Source organism: Oryctolagus cuniculus, chromosome 1 (genome assembly GCF_051225735.1).
Source record: "Oryctolagus cuniculus isolate XC-2025 breed Fujian yellow rabbit chromosome 1, ASM5122573v1, whole genome shotgun sequence".
In the NCBI taxonomy this organism is placed as follows: domain Eukaryota; kingdom Metazoa; phylum Chordata; class Mammalia; order Lagomorpha; family Leporidae; genus Oryctolagus; species Oryctolagus cuniculus.
In genome coordinates this window covers 129,476,703-129,495,721 of record NC_142867.1, presented here as the reverse complement: position 1 = coordinate 129,495,721, position 19,019 = coordinate 129,476,703, and positions in this window count along the sequence as shown.

Genomic DNA, 19,019 nt, shown 5'->3' with positions numbered 1-19,019 from the left:
GGAGAATGAGGCAGTGGATAGAAGCCCTCTTTCTCTCTTTCCCTCTGTCCTATTCCCTTTCTGCTTCTCAAATAAATAAAATTTAAAATAAAGAAGTGTTTAGGATTTCCTTCTTTGCTTTAGCTTTTGGATACCTTGGAGATTAATGTGGGCCACCACACATTAAACATAAAGGAGCCCACAAATAGTAACTCCAGAGGACCCAGGCTGTGCAATTTTCATACTAATTTCACCCTTCTTATCTTAGATATCCTGCTCTCATTTTTATTTCCTGCTTATTTCTCATTCCACATAATTTAAATTTGAATTTAACTTGTTGAACTGTATGCATTTTTATAAGCTGCCTTGAATTCTTCCTTGAATAAGTCTGAATATAAATAAGTATATAAGTGGGGTGGACAGGCTGATGGATAAATTATAGGACTAAAAGATTCTGACCTCATTTACAAGATCATCACAATACTACCTGTGGATCTGCCTACAGTAGAGGACAAAGAACTGCTGTTAATTAAGTTTCTATAACTATAGAACTGTGTGTGGTGGTTTTCTCATGTTATCCTGCTTAATCCTCATAGCAACCCCAGGAGTTGAATATTCATTTATCTTTATTATAAATGAGAGCACTGTGTTTAAATGATGTTAAACTTGCATGTAATTTGGTACAAAATCAGGCTGTGGAATTAAAGAAAATCCTGGCTCTTATACTTGTTAGCTTCACCAGCCTAAATTGTATTTGCATGTGTGAGACTCAGTTTCCCACTGTGTAAAATGGGAATGCCGTTGTGCCTACTGCGAGGGATGACTATGTAGTGAGTTGATTGGGATGCGAAGTCTCTTCTCCCTTCTATAAGATCATACCACTGTGTGATAGTGTCAGAATGTGACTCTACTCTGTCATCATACTCTGCCTTTCCAAAATAGCACAGGATTCCAGAAACTATGACTCAGGATTAATAGCCTGGGCCAGTGAGCGATAAGTTCTAGCCCTACTGAATTATTAGTTCATTCATTGCACAAATGCTTAAGGAGCAATGCTCTGTCCTATGCGCTGTCTACTCACCTGGCTTACTTCTCCCTCAGTGCCAGGTGTTTGCTATCTCCGCACAAGGAAGTACACAGGTGGGCAGGGGCACGAAGATAAACTAAGCTTGTTTCCTGAGCGAAGATACAACCCTCCATCCATCCTGGGGAAAGCTGGTGTTATTTTCCCATTCCAGACCATCAGAAATCACCTTTGGATGGTAAGTGGTTAGTAAGTCACTTATTGCACCTGTGTTTAGAGAGTGCATACTATGTGTCAGGCAGGCCTGCTTGGAGCAGTGACACCTTCCTGGGCTGCTGCCTGTCTTCACAGCCCCAGGGATATGGGATTTCAGAGTTCAGGGATGGATAGAGACCTGAGGACTCTTGAGGGTATTCCAAGCCCTCCTGGGCTCTTCTGTTTTGACCTGCAGGCCATTGTCTTGCTTCCTGCTCCTTACCTCACTTTTGGAAGTTGTGTGTTCATGCCTCTCTCCACCTTGGGGCCATCTCTAAGAGTCCCTGATTGCCTCCTTTGATGTGTTCGTTGATGAGAATGGTGCCTCCCATTAGGAAGTGCCCGATGGTCCTGAAGCTTCAGAGGGGAGGGTCCGGGGACACCTGAGACCAAAGCAGAGGGCATTCTGGCTTGAGATGATGTCTAGAGTGGAGTTGGTGCTGGTCATGAGGGGAGATCCTTCGTCTTTATAATGTCCATTTACTGGGGAGTAGCTCCTGACTACAAGGGAGAGTGACGATGAGAGCATGAAATTTAGTTACACATCATTAGAATACCTAACTCACCTATACTTTTGCGACACCTGACTTCAAAACCCTCTCTCTGGGAAAAGCCTCAGAGCTTTGAATAGAAGAAGAGGGGAAAATGCTGAGATGGCAATTCCTTTAATTGCTAAAGGATGGGCATGTACATAATTCAAGCAAATATCGACCAATGAGGAGAGAAAATGTATTCTCTGTGTATACATGCATGTTACGTGCACATATATGTGTTATGGATGAACACATGTGCTGCATGTGCACACACTATGTGCATGCACATGTATTCATGTGTGATGATTGCACTGTATGTGTGAGGTGCACAAATGTGTGTGCTATGTAGGTACATATATTGCATGAATGTGTGCTGAGTGCACGGTGCTATTTGTGCATCTTCTGTGTGTTTATGTGTGCATGCTTGTGTGCTGTGTATGCATGTGTTGTACACATGGATGTATCTTGTTGCAAGCATTTGTGCTTGCATGTGTGTGTGTGTACATATTCATGTTATGTGCATGTATGTGCGTGTTCGTTCCTGGAGATGAGCACCACCTCTGATTGCTGTGGCTCTTACATGATGCAATGGTCAGAGCTCAGGGTAAATCAGGGATGCTTGGCAAACAAGGGGAAGCCACAGAGCAGGCCGGGTGCAGCTTCAAAGGAAGCATTTTGTGTATCCCTGTGTGAGGATCTGGAGGCAAGGAGGGAGAAAGGGCAGTCCCTGCTGCTCAGGAAGATGCTTCAGCTCAAGCATAAGAGACAGACTCACAAACTATTACCAGGCATGTCCTGTGGTGAGTCCCAGTCAGAAAGCCGGGGTGGAGAAGGGGTCATTAAGTAGAGGATGAGCAGAGGAGAGGACGTTTGATCTGAGCTCCTGAGTCTGGAGGAGGAGGATAACGGGCAGCTTGGACACAGCGGGGGCTGTGGGAATCTGGGGGCAGGAAGCCTTTCATTACAGCTGGAGGTCCTGAGTGGCTCAGAATAAAACTAGAAATACTTGTTGGGCCCCAAATGTGGAAGACTAATTGCCTTGTTTAAAATTTTCCCATTTTCGTTTCTAGGACATGAGTTTCACCTGAAGTGGCCTCAGCTCTAGCAGGCTGGGATTTGCTCTTTAGCCTGAGTAGCCTGTGAGATTGTCCAGACCTCTGTGGGCTCAGCCACGAGGGTCAGGGTAGGGCAGCAGGTTTTCTCAGACCCTGCCACACGTGGCAACTTTGTAGATGTCAAGGCACCCGTCCAGTGCAGCGTCTGTAATTCGGGGGCCCCTGGCAAAGGACCGGAGTATACTGTGCTGCAGCAGACGTGGAGGAAAGCCTGGGGAAGAAAGGACACCAGGGAGCTCAGCCCGTCGGGGCGGGGAGGGGGGAGGCTGCTGCACAAAGCAGCGGAGCACAATTTCAGGGTAAATTTGTTCTCCTGATTGTATTTTATTTCAGAGCCATTAGGATAGTGTTGCTATCTTTCCGTGTCAGCGCCGTCTCTGCCTGATCTGCGTGTCCTCGGAGCTCCTCTACTCCTGGGCTAAGAAACTGCTCTGTCAGTAAAGGGTGTTTTGAAAGGAACCCATTTGCTCACACAGGGATCCAACTGTTCTCCCTCAAGGTTATCAGGACAGCCCCCAGCAGAAGGGCTCTTTGGGAGGCAGATGTGCCCATCAGTCCTGCCAGCTAATGCTGGCCGATGAATCATGGGTGGTCACTTTCATAACAAACACACGAAAACAAATACAATCTAAAGAAAAAGACAGAGGCCTGTGGCTGGCCATGGTGTACTCTGGGAGACCGCTCCAAGGCCACTGGCTTAGAAGAATGAATTCTGGTTTCATGTCAGGTCTCGAGTTCAAATCCTGTCTCCAAAATTCACTGGGGAATGAAATTCCCTCATCCTCAGTGTTCTCATCTATGAAACAGGGATGATAATTCTTTCCAGTTTGCATTGCAGAATTATTTTAATGATTAGGTGAGACAATGGAAAGGAAAGTGAATTTCAAATTCTAAACCAAATGCAGATTATCTAATGGCAAAGTGACTTCAAGCATAAACTGTGAAGTCAGAGTTTTAATCCTAGGTCTGCCACTGGTGGAGCTAGGATCTTGGGTCAGTTGCTTGACTTCTCTGTGCCTTGGTTGTCTAATTTGTAAAATTCAAGTAAGTAGGACTACATGAAGGATCTATATAGATAATGCATAATCTTTGTGGTATCTGAGTCACACTCAGTACTTTGCCCATGTGTACCATTGTCATTACTGCATGCAGTTTTTAATCATTATGGTCCTAATAAAGTGATTCCTGTGTGGCTCCTTCCCAATTCCTCATGAGTATGGGGTCCCACCACTCTCCTTCCTGGTGTATGGATGGCATAAGATGCTAGAATGGAAGGGATGGTAGTCACCACTTTCTCTATGCGAGGATGGTGCTAATCCTTCTGCAACCCTTTACATTCAGGTATCATCACCTACATGTATAAAGGAAGACACCAGGGCCATAGAATAAAGTCTGCAGGCACTGTGAGGAGAGTAGATGCCTGGTTCTGTATCACCAAGGTCCAGACAGAACCAAAACCACACACGCTGTTTTGCCAGATATAAATTGACTAAGCATATGGTGGCTGACTGAAATGCAAAGAAAGAAGAAAGCAAAAATAACAGCACAGAGACACAGAGACATGGAAGGAAGGTGTCACCTTTTAGCTGGGAGTACAAGAAAGCTAAGTTGGCATGATTGGAACCTAGAGGTATGAAGCAGGTGTCTTGCAGAGCAGAGTGGACTCTGTGGTTTGAGACTGGGAACAGGGCCTGGCTCTCTGGAAATCAGAGGCGGGCCCTGAAGGTTGATGCCTGCTCCCGGGAGGTATATCTGTGGTACCTCTGAGAAGGGATGTGGCTGAGCCCAGGAGAACTTGTTAGAGCTGGACAGCATCACCAGGGACTAGAGCAACCTTACTGGGGAACTAGCTTCTCCTGCTGACAGGGAGAATTATCGGGGCCAAGCTGGCAGGGGCAGCAGGTGAGTAGGAAAGGCAATGTCTTCCTCCCTTACCTTCCTTCCAGGTGCCCTCTGGACTTAACAGAACTTAACAGAATTTGACCAGCAAACAAAGGTTGTTCACAGAGTTCTATCCCCAGCATTACAAAGCACACTGTAGAAAAGTTGGCTTAGAGCTGAGGTCAAGGGGTCAATCACTGGCACAGCACTCCTAGTGAGTAGTATTCGAGCACATCCATACAGCCACTGGTAGTTCAGCCCAGCAACAGTAAGACCTTGAGGCATCCTCCTAGCCAGATGCAATATCCCTTCGTGAAAATGAAGATGCACTGATCCTCACCACAAAATGGGTTTGAAAATTCCCGGTAAATACTGGGTCCATATTTAAGGACAGTTAAGGTATACCTCTCCATGTGATATAATTCTCCAAGTTCAGTCACAACCTTACATGAATATCACTTAATTTACGCATTATGTGACAATAATATCAAAATAATTAAAGGAAAAGAAGAACGGGGTGGTGGGGGGGGGACGGCACCGTGGCTTACTTGGTTAATCCTCTGCCTGCGGCACTGGCATCACATGTGGGCACCGGGTTCTAGTTCCGGCTGCTCCTCTTCCAGTCCAGCTCTCTGCTGGGGCCCAGGAGGGCAGTGGAGGATGGCCCAAGTGCTTGGGTCCCTGTACCCACCTGAGAGATCAGGAGGAAGCACCTGGCTCCTGGCTCCGGATCGGCACAGCGCGCCGGCCGCAGCGGCCATTTTATGGGGGGTGAACCAACAGAAGGAAGACCTTTCTCTCTGTCTCTCTCTCTCACTGTCTAACTCTATCTGTCAAAAAATAAAAAGAAAAGAAGAATGGATGGCAAATTTCTAGATAATTACAAGTTACACACACACAAATCCACACACACACACTTCTCAAATGAGACTTATGTTGCTTCCAAATGCAGGAAGATCCACCAAGAGCACCTTGTTACATGTATTCACTTATTGTTTTCACTTTAGCATATACATTTTTAAAGAATTATTTATTTGCAAGTCAGTTACAGAGAGAGAAGGAGAGACAAAGAGAGAGAGAGAGAGATCTTCCATCTGCTGATTCACTCCCCAGATGGCGGCCAGCAGCCAACACTTGGCCAGGCCAAAGCCAGGAGCAAGGAGCTTCTTTTGGGTCTCGCACACGGGTGCAGGGGCTCAGACATGCAGGCCCTCCTCCACTGCTTTCCCAGGCCATGAGCAGGTAGCTGGATCAGAATTGGAGCAGCCAGGACGTGCGCAGGCACCCATGTGGCAGGTAGTGGCTTTACCCACTATACCACAATGCCCTTGTTGCTTTCACTTTAGTGTAGCTGGCATGTGGTGATTCAACTTGACTTTCATCTTGGAGAGATCATAGTATACTTCAGCCTAGATGCTGAGAAAATTCATGCAGTGTTAGGCCCATGATTTAAATTTTTAAAAAAGTCCTTTCTGATGTAATTTGAGTCTCACAGGAGAATGTAAACATAGTTGAGTACTCCTAAACTTATCACCCAGGTTCTTCTAATGTTAGCCTTTATATAACCATAGGACGATTATCAAAACTAAAATGTTACCCTTAGCCCAAACTATTAACTAAGCCTCAGAATGTATTTAGATTTCATCAGATCTTTCACTTTTTATTTTCTGCTCTGGGACCCATTCAGGATTCCACACTCCACGTGGCTGCTCTCTCCCCACAGTCTTCCCAGGCCTGTGAGGTACCCTCAGCCTTTCCTCTTCTGTAACGACCTTTACATTTTATTATTTGAGAGGCAGACACAGAGAAAGAGGTCCCTTCTGCTGGTTTACTCCCCAAATGCCTGCAACAGCCAGGGTCTGGCCACAGATAGAACTGGGAACTGGGAACTCCATCCAGGTTGTCTACACAAATGACAAGAGAGCTATTACTTGAGCCAACACTGCTGCCCCAGGTTTACATTCGCAGGAAACTGCAGTCAGGAGCCAGAGCCAGCCATCAAACCAGAGGCACAGGCTCTGTGCTGGGCTAAATGACCACCTTGTGACATTAACATTTTTGCAGTACTGCTCAGTTTATTAAATGCCCCTCAGTTTGGTTTTGTCTCTTTTCTGATGATTAGATGGAAGTTAAACATTACTGGGGAGAGCCACATGAAGTGATACGTTGTCCTTACTGCACGGCCTCAGGAGGTTAAGAACGGATGTTATTACTGGTTATAGCAGTGCCTACAGGATTTTGCACTGTAAAGTTATAATTTTCCCTTTGTTATTATTGAATATTCTGGGGGAGATACTTTTACAGCATACAAATATCCAGTTTACTTGTTAAATTTTCACTCATTAAATTTAGCACCCCATTGGCAGATCTTACCAGCAGAAATTATTTCCTGTAGCTGGAGATACTGTGGTACTGATGAAATATTTGGGACTCAGAACTGTTTCTTCCCGCTCTCTTGAAATTAGATTTGTGGCTGCCACATTCATAGGACTTCTCACCTGGGCCTCAAGACTCCCTCTGCGTTTCTTCTTATGGGACTCTTCACTGGATTTAGGGCTCTCCTGGATAATCCAGTGTGACCTCATCTCAGATTCTTCACTACACTAAATCTCCAATGATCCTCTAAGGTAGCATCTACAGGTTACAGGATTTTGATGGAAACAAATTTTGGAATCTCCAGTATGTGGGCCTTTGCCTTGATGATTGTCATTCTCTTACTGGGTCCTGGATCAGAAAGGGCTTACTTCCTCCTAACAGCCCTCTCACAACAGGTCCAGACACTCTGGCTCATCCTCTGAGTGTGCACATTTCTATCAATCTGTGTTTCAGTTATGGCCCCAGGGCAAAACACACTCGTGACCCTGGAGCTCACTGTTCTTACTGAAACCTCCCACATACCCACCTGCCTTACTCTGTCAGTTTCAGAGGTTTTCTCTGAAACCGTATATAAAATGCACCACCTGACCTATCACTCACTCTGCCCCTTCTCTTGCTTAATCTTTCTGTGTGGAATGTGTAAATAGCTGTCATTATATGCTCTATGTTTCAATTTATTATATTACGTTTTCAAGTTCCAAGTGGCAGGGTTCTTGTTTGTTTTGCACATGGCTTTATAGTGCAGCCAACAGCCAGCAGAATGCCAGGACTACTTGGGGCCCAACAAATAGCTGTTGAATCAGTGAGTCAACTAACCAGTCAGTGCTTCATCCAAGTGCATGCGTCTCCCAGAGCGGTTATTTTGTAAGTTGCATGGTTATTCTAACAACATGCCGTTAAGATATTTTAACACCACTTCCCATTTATGGTGCACCCACCACGTGCATGACAGGCAGTATTCCCTACCCACTGGGGGACATTGAAAGGGAAGAAGTTAGTTCCCGTTTTAAGGTTAAGAAACCAAAACTTTGAAAAGCTGAAAAACTCACCATAAGCCAATTTTTTCTTTGGAATGAGAAAGTAACTTCAGCTTTGCATACTGTAGTACCCAGTGTTTTTTTTTTTTTTAAGATTTATTATTTATTTATTTATTTATAGAAGCAGAGTTACAAAGAGAGGGAGAGGCAGAGAAAGACCCTCCATCCACTGATTCACACCCCAAATGGCCGCAATGGCCAGAGCTGGCCTGATCCGAAGCCAGGAGCCAGGAGCTTCCTCCTGGCTTCCCACATGGGTACAGGGATCCAAGCATTTGGGCCATACTCCGTTGCTTTCCCAGGCCATTAGCAGAGAGCTGGATTGGAAGTGGAGCTGAGAGATTCTAAGTGGTGCCCATATGGGATGCCAACACCACAGGAGGAGGCCTAACCTAAGGTACCACAGCACTGGTCCCTGTATTACCCAGTTTTGATATGAGACATGATATCAATGACATCATATATTAGGATGGTTACCTTTCCATTTTTTTTTGGTTTGTTTTTGATACAGTTACTATAGGATTGGAATTTTATTTCTTGACACTTGATAGATTTTACCAGTGAAACCATCTGAGCCTGGGGTTTTCTTTGAAGACTTGAAATTATGAATGTAATTTTTTTAAGATCTGTAGAGTTACCCAAATTTCCTATTACTTCTTGTGGTAGTTTAAGTACTATTTTCAAGAAAATCATTCATCCGAAGGAAGATGGCAGCTGAGTAAGAGGCTCTGGCAACCCTCTCCCTGCAGAGACCCCACTGTGAACAGCTGTGCACACACCATGTGAACTTCTCAAGAGCTACAGAAGCCAGAGGAGAGACCACAGTGCCTCGTCTTCTTATAATCATAAAAACAGTCACTCCGCAGAAAGCAAGAAGGAAAGAGTTCCCACTTTGCCCTGTCCCCCCGCCCCAAGGAGCATGGCTGGGAGAGATGCCTCCTGCTTGGGGGAGGGAACCTGAACTGAATGGAAGTATCAGGCGCACCCCACCCCCAACACACACATACAGTCAGAATGAGGACCCCTGCTGTGGGCCATTGGCCCATATCTGTGCAATGAATATGTGGAGCTTCCACTGCCAGGTAGACTATGTTATCCCTCCCCCAACGCCTGGCAGAAAGTGAAACTTCACCTGTCCAGAGAGGTCAGGAGAGGGAGCTTAAACCCGCCTTGGAGCTGAGCACTGAGGTCTGGCACCTAATGAAGCATAGAGGCCTCTAGGCCCCAGCCAGTGCTCACAGACTAAGCCTCCAGGCTTGCCCAGAAACCTTGGCTCTGATTCCTGGCTTCGTTACAAACATCTGACTTAATTTTTTGAATATTTGTGAATTACCAAGAAATATTCTTCTCAGTGATTTCCTAATTTTATTTCATTGTGACCTATGAACATCCTCCGTATCCTGTGACCCTTTGAAATTTGTTGACTTATTTTGTGACTCAGCACATGTTCAATTTTGTCATAACACTGGGGGCCATAAGTCCTCAACAAAAACTTGGCATTTCATAGATACTGAGTCTAGTGACTAATTTTTTTAAAGATTTATTTTTTATTTTCTTGGAAGGCAGAGTTAAACAGAGAGTGGTCGAGACAGGAGAGAGAGGTCTTCTATCTGCTGGTTCACTCCCCAAGTGGCCGCAATGGCTGGAGCTGGGCCAGGCCAAAGCCAGGAGCCAGGAGCTTCCTTCAGGTCTCCCATGTGGGTGCAGGGGCTCAAGCACTGGGGCCATCTTCTGTTGCTTTCCCAGGTGCATTAGCAGGGAGCTGGATTGGAAGTAGAGCAGCTGGGTCTTGAATCAGTGCCCTTATGAGATGCAGATATTGTTGATGGAGGCTTAATTTGCTACACCACAACCATGGCCCTATGATTTTAAAATTTAACAACTGCATGTGGTTTGAAAACTACTGTTCAGAACTTACAAATATTTACTTTTCCATCCAATGGGTCCAGTAGTTGTTGAAAATAAAGTGCTGAAATCTCTAACTGTAAGTATGGATTTTTTTTCTGTTTGCCTTTGCTCATGTCAGGTTTTCTTCATGTACTTTGGAACATTTTCGCTAGTTGTACACACATTCAGGATTTCTTGTTTTCTTGATAAACTAACCTTTCATCACCATGAAAGGTCCAGGCTCTATCTCTACAGGATACTTTGCCTGAATGGAATATTTTTTCAGGTGTTAATATAGTCTTTCTCTAAGTTTTATGGTTAGTACTTATATGACGTATATTTCCCTTTTACTTTAATTCTCATGTCAATATTTATACTTGAAACATCTTATTTGAGAGGCAGTGAGAGACACACAAAGAGGAGAGACAGAGAGAGCTCCCTTCTACTGATTTACTCTCCCACATATCCACAATGGCCATGCAAAGGACCAAAACATGGGGACAGGAACTCAATCCAGGTCTCCCATGCAGATATCAAGGACCTAACTACTTGAGTCATACCTGCTGCTTCCCACAGGAGTGCATTAGTAGCGGTATGTATTTGAGAAACAGAGTCAGAACTCAAACCAAGACACCCCGACATGGAATGCATATGACCCAACCGGTCAGCTTAACCACTATGCCAAATGCCCACCTCTTGTGTCTTTTAGTGTGGACATACTCAGGCTTCATTTTTCATCCATGTGACAACATGCTTTTAACTGAGTGTTCCATTCACCTATTTTTATGAGTATTAATGTTGGTCCTTGCAAAATTCCTCTAAATTGACCTTCTCCCTAAATGCTAGTCTTACTGACATGAAAGAAATGAGGTTGGAGATTATCCAACCCATCTCAAGCCCGTATTTCCAACCCCTATCTCCAATAACACTCAAATTATAGAAGCTGGAGGTGGGACATGTCTAATCTAACTTTCCTGATACTCGGGAGTAGGTTTTGACCTTGGCTGTTTAATGGTATGTAAAAGAAAGCATTTCAGCTTCTGGAAGTCATTTTAATGACAGGAGTGACCAGCTGATCTCACATTTCCTCTGTCTCTTGCCTGCCATGAGAGCAGACTCGGTGCAACCCTAACATCTGGTCTGAAGTCATTGATCCAGTAGCCACATATTTCCAGCCATCCCACTGTGGGGGGGAAATAAGCCTGCAAGCCGCTGTTGACATAGTGTTGTTTGCTGCTCAGTGCCTCCTGACTCACATCCATCCCCTCACAGCCTTGTTCATTTGTGACTCGCTGTTGCCCCTAGGGGAGACTGAGGGTGGGAGGAACAGTGAGTGGTCACTCTCCTCCTGGCCAGTCTGCCCCACTGTCCTGTTAATGTCCTGTGCGTTCACCAAGGGGCAGGCCTTCCCTTTCTTCAGCTAGTCTGGGGGGACGCGTCCTAGGGTAGGACAGCTTCAGAACCAAAGTGTCCTAGGTTTTGGGCAGCAGTCCCTCTGGTTCATCCAGACAACTTTTTCTTCAGCCAGAATATGTCCCCCACTGGGGTATCTGCCTCCAGATGGGTTATCAAGTGCTGGCCACCACACTAAAGAGAAACGAGTACCTCCCTCAAATTCCCTCTTGTGCCTGAGCCTACTGGCTATTTTCTTCCTTTTTGTGCAGGAGTTCAGGGTAGAGTGGAGGAAAGATTACCTTTCTTTTTTAAAAAAGGGAGAACCTCTCCCTTAGAGGGTCAACAGTGAGGGAAGAAGCATAAGGTTGGCATTTTAATGTCACATTTATTTATTTATTTATTTATTTATTTTTGACAGGCAGAGTGGACAGTGAGAGAGAGACAGAGAGAAAGGTCTTCCTTTGCTGTTGGTTCACCCTCCAATGGCCGCCGCGGCTGGCGCACTGCGCTGATCCGATGGCAGGAGCCAGGTGCTTCTCCTGGTCTCCCATGGGGTGCAGGGCCCAAGCACTTGGGCCATCCTCCACTGCACTCCCTGGCCACAGCAGAGAGTTGGCCTGGAAGAGGGGCAACCAGGACAGAATCTGGTGCCCCTACCGGGACTAGAACCCGGTGTGCCGGCGCCGCAAGGCTGAGGATTAGCCTAGTGAGCCGCGGCGCCAGCCATCACATTTATGTCTAAACTAAGATGCTTCAGCTCTTCCCCAGTCTCCCTAGCTCTTGTCAAAACCATACCATTGATGTTCCTTCTCCGCAATGCTTCTGTAACACAACTCAGGTGTTAACTTCCCTGCAAACATCCCTGACTCCCTTATACTCTGCAGCACACATGCCAGGCAGAGGGGATCACCAACATCCCTGAACCCAGCCTGTCCAAGCCCTTGCTCTAGTCCAAGGCTCTCATATGATGAGGTGAGTTCCTCAGACATGGAGTTTATTCATGGACTTACCAGATGCTACATTAATATTGGTTGGCTTAAGGAAGTCTTTTTTTTTTTTTTATTTTTTTTTTATTTATTTATTTATTTTTTTTTTTGACAGGCAGAGTGGACAGTGAGAGAGAGAGACAGAGAGAAAGGTCTTCCTTTGCCGTTGGTTCACCCTCCAATGGCCGCCGCGGCCGGCGCGCTGCGGCCGGTGCACCGCGCTGATCCGATGGCAGGAGCCAGGAGCCAGGTGCTTTTCCTGGTCTCCCATGGGGTGCAGGGCCCAAGCACCTGGGCCATCCTCCACTGCACTCCCTGGCCACAGCAGAGGGCTGGCCTGGAAGAGGGGCAACCGGGACAGAATCCGGCGCCCCGACCGGGACTAGAACCCGGTGTGCCGGCGCCGCTAGGCGGAGGATTAGCCTACTGAGCCGCGGCGCCGGCCCGGCTTAAGGAAGTCTTAACTGGGGGCCTGTGTCATGGCACAGTGTGTTAAGCTGCTTGCTTCCAGTTCTAGCTGCTTTGCTTCCAATCCAGTTCCTGACAAGGAGTCTGGGAAGGAAGTGGAAATGGTCTAAGTTCTTGGGCCCCTGCCACCCATGTGGAAGACCTGGATGGAGTTCCTATATCCTGCCTTAAGCCTGGCCCAGACTTAGCTGTTGTGGCCATTTCAGGAGTAAACCAGCAGATTGAAGATATCTTTCCGTCTCTCTGCCTTTCTAATAAATAAATATTTTAAATGAAGTTCCCTGACCTCCTTGCTAAACAGAAGTTCTGGACCCAGTTGTCTGTTAATTTTTATCACTGGAACAGAAAAAGACTATGCCTTCTTTGTCCCCAGTTTGTGCAGTGCTGGAGAGAGAGGAAGCTCAATGAGGCTGTCACTGTCTAGGTTATTATGACATCATCAACATGACATTCACATTGTTCATTTCTGACCCACTCCTCCCTGATAAAGCAGACCAAATACACACTCCTGCACTCCCAGAAAACCACAGCAAAACCAAGAACCCGGGAAAGGCATCCGGAGATTAAAAGAAGAGTTTCTTGAGGACTTGCACTCAGGACAGAATGTGCTTAGGTTCCTTAAAGAAAGTTGTAAGTTCAAAGAAATTGTTACCAAGTTCTGTCACTAAGCTCCATGAAGCTCCTTGGTGTATCAATATGGTATATTAAAGGTTGAACAAATAAAGGGAAGTTTTTCAAGGCTCCAGGATCTGATGCCATGAATAGGATATTTGCTACGTCAGAGAAATAGTGGACACAGCTTCAGGAAGTGAGAACACATTTGGGACTACATCAAAAGCTTCACAGAATACTTATTTTGGTACAAATAGTTTTGAAACCTATATGTAGTTTATGATATGCATTTTCCATGAACTTCTGGAAGTACCTTGTACATCAGACAATTCAAATGAAAAATATTACAACTATTATAAAAATTAAGATCGAAAGTTCATTCCAATCTAGGCAATAAAAGATTGAACACTTTTGGTGAGAATTATACAATGAAAGAAAATCAATTCGTGGGGATGGCACTGTGGCATAGAGGGTAAAGCTGCCACTTGTGTTGCCTGCATCCCATATGGGCACTGGTTCGGGTCCGGCTACTCCTCTTCCAATCCAGCTCTCTGCTATGGCCTTGGAAAGCAGTACCAGGTGGTCCAAGTCCTTGGGCCTCTGCACCCAAGTGGGAGACCAAGAGGCTCCTGGTTACTGGCTTCTGATCAGCACAGTTCCAGCCATTGCAGGCAACTGGGGAATGAACCAGCAGATGAAAGACCTCTCTCCCCTCCCTCTCTCTCTCTCTTTCTCTGCCTCTCCTTCTCTCTCTGTGTAACTCTTTCAAATAAATAAATAAATCTTTAAAAAATAGAAAGTCAGTTTGTAGACACACACACACACACACACACAAACTCACACACTTAACACCAGAGAGAGTTCTCTGGAACAAGTATACCCATAAGTTGATTGTTCAGAAGCTCAATAAATGTCTATAACCTTTTTGAGACTAATTAAGCACTTAAAACCACAACCATAAAAATATGTATATCTTGGCCAATAATTGTCAAACCATTGCCTTCATAAATTGGGGGTGTTCTTCAGGATATATTTAAAATGGGATTTCATGATACATTTTAAAATGATATATTTAAAATTAGAATTCGGGGCTGGTGCTGTGGCTCACTTGGTTAATCCTCTGCCTGCCGTGCTGGCATCCCATATGGGCACCGGTTCTAGTCCCGGTCGCCCCTCTTCCAGTCCAGCTCTCTGCTGTGGCCCGGGAGGGCAGTGGAGGATGGCCCAAGTGCTTGAGCTCCTGTACCCACATGGGAGACCAGGAAGAAGCACCTGGCTCCTAGCTTCAGATCGACGCAGGGCCAGCCATGGCGGCCATTTGAGGGGTAAACCAATGGAAGACCTTTCTCTCTCTCTCTCTCTCTCTCTCTCTCTCTCTTTGCCTATAACTCTACCTGTCAAATAAATAAAAAAATAAATAAAAATAAAATTAGAATTCAACAACCTAAAGAAAAAGCTTAAAGGAAATGGTTATATAAATTATAGTAAAGCCACAAACCATTTAAAATAATGATTAGTACAAATATTTATGACATAGAAAATTCCTTGGACAATTTAGAATAAGTCAAGTAAGAGACTACCAGATTGGAAATGCAGAATGATCTCAACACCCAAGTGTGCATTCTTCATGAAGACATGACTTGATCCATACCTGCTCAGATGTTAGCATTGTTCTCTTGGTGGCAGGAGGATGTGGGGTTCATTTTCTTCACTGTCACTAAGTTTTCTAAAGTGTGTATGTGCCACTTAAAAGAAAATTCACTAGGCAGTCATTGTGGCCTAACTGGTTAAGCCACCCCTTGGGATACCAGCATCCTGTATCAGAGTTCCAGTTCAAATACCTAGCTGATCTGTTTACAATCTAGCTTCCTGTTCATGAGCCCGGGAAGGAGGCAGAAGATGCACCCAGGTGGGAGACCCAGATGAAGTTCTGGCTCCCGGTTTGGCCTGGCTCAGGGAAGTGAACCAATAGAAGAAATATCCCTCTTTCCCTTTCAAATAAATAAGCAAAGTTTAGCAGTCAGTCTAGAGAAACATCTCTTCCCTAGCACTGACCTCTAAATGTACCCCTCAGACCCTAATGGGAAACATACTGGGCAGCATCTCCAGCGCCACTTTTTGCAAAGATGTGGAGCCTGACAAAATCCAGGAACACAACATCAGAGGATGGCTGTGTGAGAGCATTTCTGGCTCTGAGCCAGGGCTCTGTGCTTTTGAGAATTCTCAGGATACTCATATGGTGGGCTGGCCTTGGCAGAAGAAAGCCAGGCTTCTGCGCCCATCAAATTCTTATCCTGGAACTATCAGCAGCTTGTGGCCAACATCTTATTGTCCTCCAGTCCTGAGGCTGAGATACCTAGCTCTGAGTCCTCCATCCTACCCCCATGCCAGCTTCATTCCTCACCTTCCTTCTCTCTTATAGCCTGCGTTAGAGAAGTTTTTTCCTTCTCTGATTATTTCCTCTGTGTTATGTTCTGACTAGGCTTTCATGTCAGTAGTGAAATAAAGAGAAAATTAGCTACAGTGTAAATTATCTAACTTCTGACAAAATAGTTATCTGAATTAGTCATATACCCACTCCCATAATTTGCACCCACATTATATCTATTGATGTACAAACACTTTATATAATCCTCTTGCTTATGATAGGGTACATATTTAAAATAGTAAACACATATTTAGACATTTATACATGCATATATTCATATGTTTGGGTGTATTGCTACAAAAGAACAAATGTGTACCTGTGAACAGATACACACATCAAGCATATATCCAAGTATCCAAAGCTCACACACCTAACACTGTGGACATATGTATTCATTTATAAACCAAATTCTGCCTGTCACTCCAGTGTAACAACTTTTTAACTGAGTAGATATTTGGAGCAAATGTTTTCATTCATGTGGGTAAAGCCAAAGTAGTAATTAAGAATTCAGGCTATAGCATAAGATCATAGGTGTTCACATTTTGACCCTGTCATTTTTACCTTGAGATAATATTCATCTTTATACTTTTAGCCTGAGCCATGTTACACTATTATTTAATATGCTTTTTTAAGAGGCACAGCTACATTGACATATAAAACACATTGTGGCACAGCAAGTTAATCTTGTGACGATAGCATCCCATACAGGAGCAGTGATTCACGCCCAGGTGCTACATTTCTAATCCCTGCTAATGCACCGGGAAGCAGCAGATGATGGTCCAAGTACTCGGGTCCCTACCACCCATGTCATTGTTCAAGACTGAGCTCCTGGCTCCTGGTTTCCGCTTGGCCCAGTCTGGGCTGTAGTGGGCATTTAGGGAGTGAAACACAGACGACATCTCTCTTTTTCTCTTCTCTCTCCATCACTTTGCCTTTAAAATAAATAACAAAACACAATTAGAACTGTCTCTAGTACACATGAGATGCTAAATAAGTGATCTCCTCTACAGAAATCACCTAGTGTGCAGCTTACTTTATCTCATACACAAGGCCATCCCATGGCTCCGTGTATGTGCCACAGAGTTCCGAATTAAGGGTTTCTCCCCAAACCAGGGAAGATGTCTTGACACCTGGTACCAGGCCCATGGCCCAACTGAATGTTGGCTCTATTAAAGACTATCCATGAGGTGAGATACACACTGAGAATTCCAGAGGCCAGAAAAGTGACCTCTGCTCTCACTAAAAATCAACTTGGCCATTTCCAAGTTTTGAGAGAAAATCCCTGCTTAAAATGCATTTAATGCTGGGAGTCAGAAATGTAATAATAATCCAAGAATTCTGGAAGCAAATAAATTGATATTACTACTAGTTATTCTAAGAATAAAGTCAACAATTTCAGCTTTCCAAGTCATCTTCATTTAAGAGATATAAATTTATAGCACAATCATGAAGCTTGGAAAAGAAATCATTAGAAATTTTTCCAGCTGGTGCCATGGCTTACTAGGCTAATCCTCCACCTGCGGTGCCAGCACCCTGGGTTCTAGTCCTGGTTGGGGCACTGGATTCTGTCCCGGTTCCTCCTCTTCCAGTCCAGCTCTCTGCTGTGGCCCAGGAAGGCAGTGGAGGATGGCCCAAGTGCTTGGGCCCTGCACCCATGTGGCAGACCAGGAGGAAGCACCTGGATTCTGGCTTCGGATTGGCGCAGCACCGGCCGCAGCGCCCTGGCCATGGTGGCCATTTGGGAGTGAACCAACGGAAAAAGGAAGACCTTTGTCTCTCTCTCTCTCTCACTGTCTAACTCTGCCTGTCAAAAAAAAGAAAAAAAGAAAAAAAATTTCCATCAAAATATAATCCCTCAAAAATGTTCCTAATTTTGTCTTTTAATAATTTTTAATATAGTCAACAAATGAGTATTTTCCACTGCCCCTGATTTAGAGGTTTCTGAACCTAAGGAATACTTTTCTCTATTACTGAAGAGAAAGAAAAACCTATCATTCTACTGCTCTTTATAAATCCTTCAGCACTGGTCTCAAAGAAGAATTATCTATGGAGTTTTCTACCCCATTTATATAATTTAGATTAGGTCAAGGGTGATCTAAAACTTAAAATTTTAGTCTTGTATTTATCATAATTTAAAAAGTTGGCCAACCTGGTTGCCTTAACCCAGGGAGAGAACTAAGGAAGCCTAAATGAGCAGCATGGTCTGTGACTACTGTTTGCCGTGCTGTCGGTTCCCACGCCTTCCAACTGTGGGCAATACTTGTGCTGTGAGCCCCAAGTGAAAGAAGAGATTCATTTATATCTGACATCTCAAACACAATTGCAAAGATTTGCAGTGAGAATGTGCCACTACATGTTCATACAGCACATTTTGAAATGTATCTGGTCCACCTTCAATGTATTTATTGTGCTGGATGGTGGGCAAATCAAAGAGATTAGAACTCAACACACATGCAACAGAACTCAGCCCCTGGATCCTGTTTCCTGACATAATAGAGTGAGGGGGACGGATACAAGCCTGGGAAAGACCAAAAGTTGCCAAGTAACTTATCTGTGTTGCAGAACAAACTCCAAACATACCTAAAAACTACAATAACATCCAGTACACCAAACATAAAATTCATGCAACCTGATACCAGTAATTATATATATATTTAGTTGATAACATACCAGTATTAGATCATCACAAACAACAGGTAACCCACTGTTGTGCTCTGGGAGCCCACAGCTCAAGTTGCTTATTCATACTATCCAGAAATCCATCTGAAAGAGAATGATGGCCACTAGACCAATCCACCGTGCAATCTGCCCTGCCCAGCAGGGACACACAGCGTTTAATAGTATGGGAGAAAACAAGCACAATTGATTTTGCAACAAAAGAGCCAGCTGGGATCTGTGGTGTTATAGAAGCCACAGCTGTCTTAGGTTTACATTGGCCCTCCACCCCAGGTTCTACTTATTCCACGAAAGGTGTTTGCTGGAGGCAGAGGGGCATCTAGCTAAGAGTCCATTCCCAGGGCATTGAATGACCATTCCTGGTAGA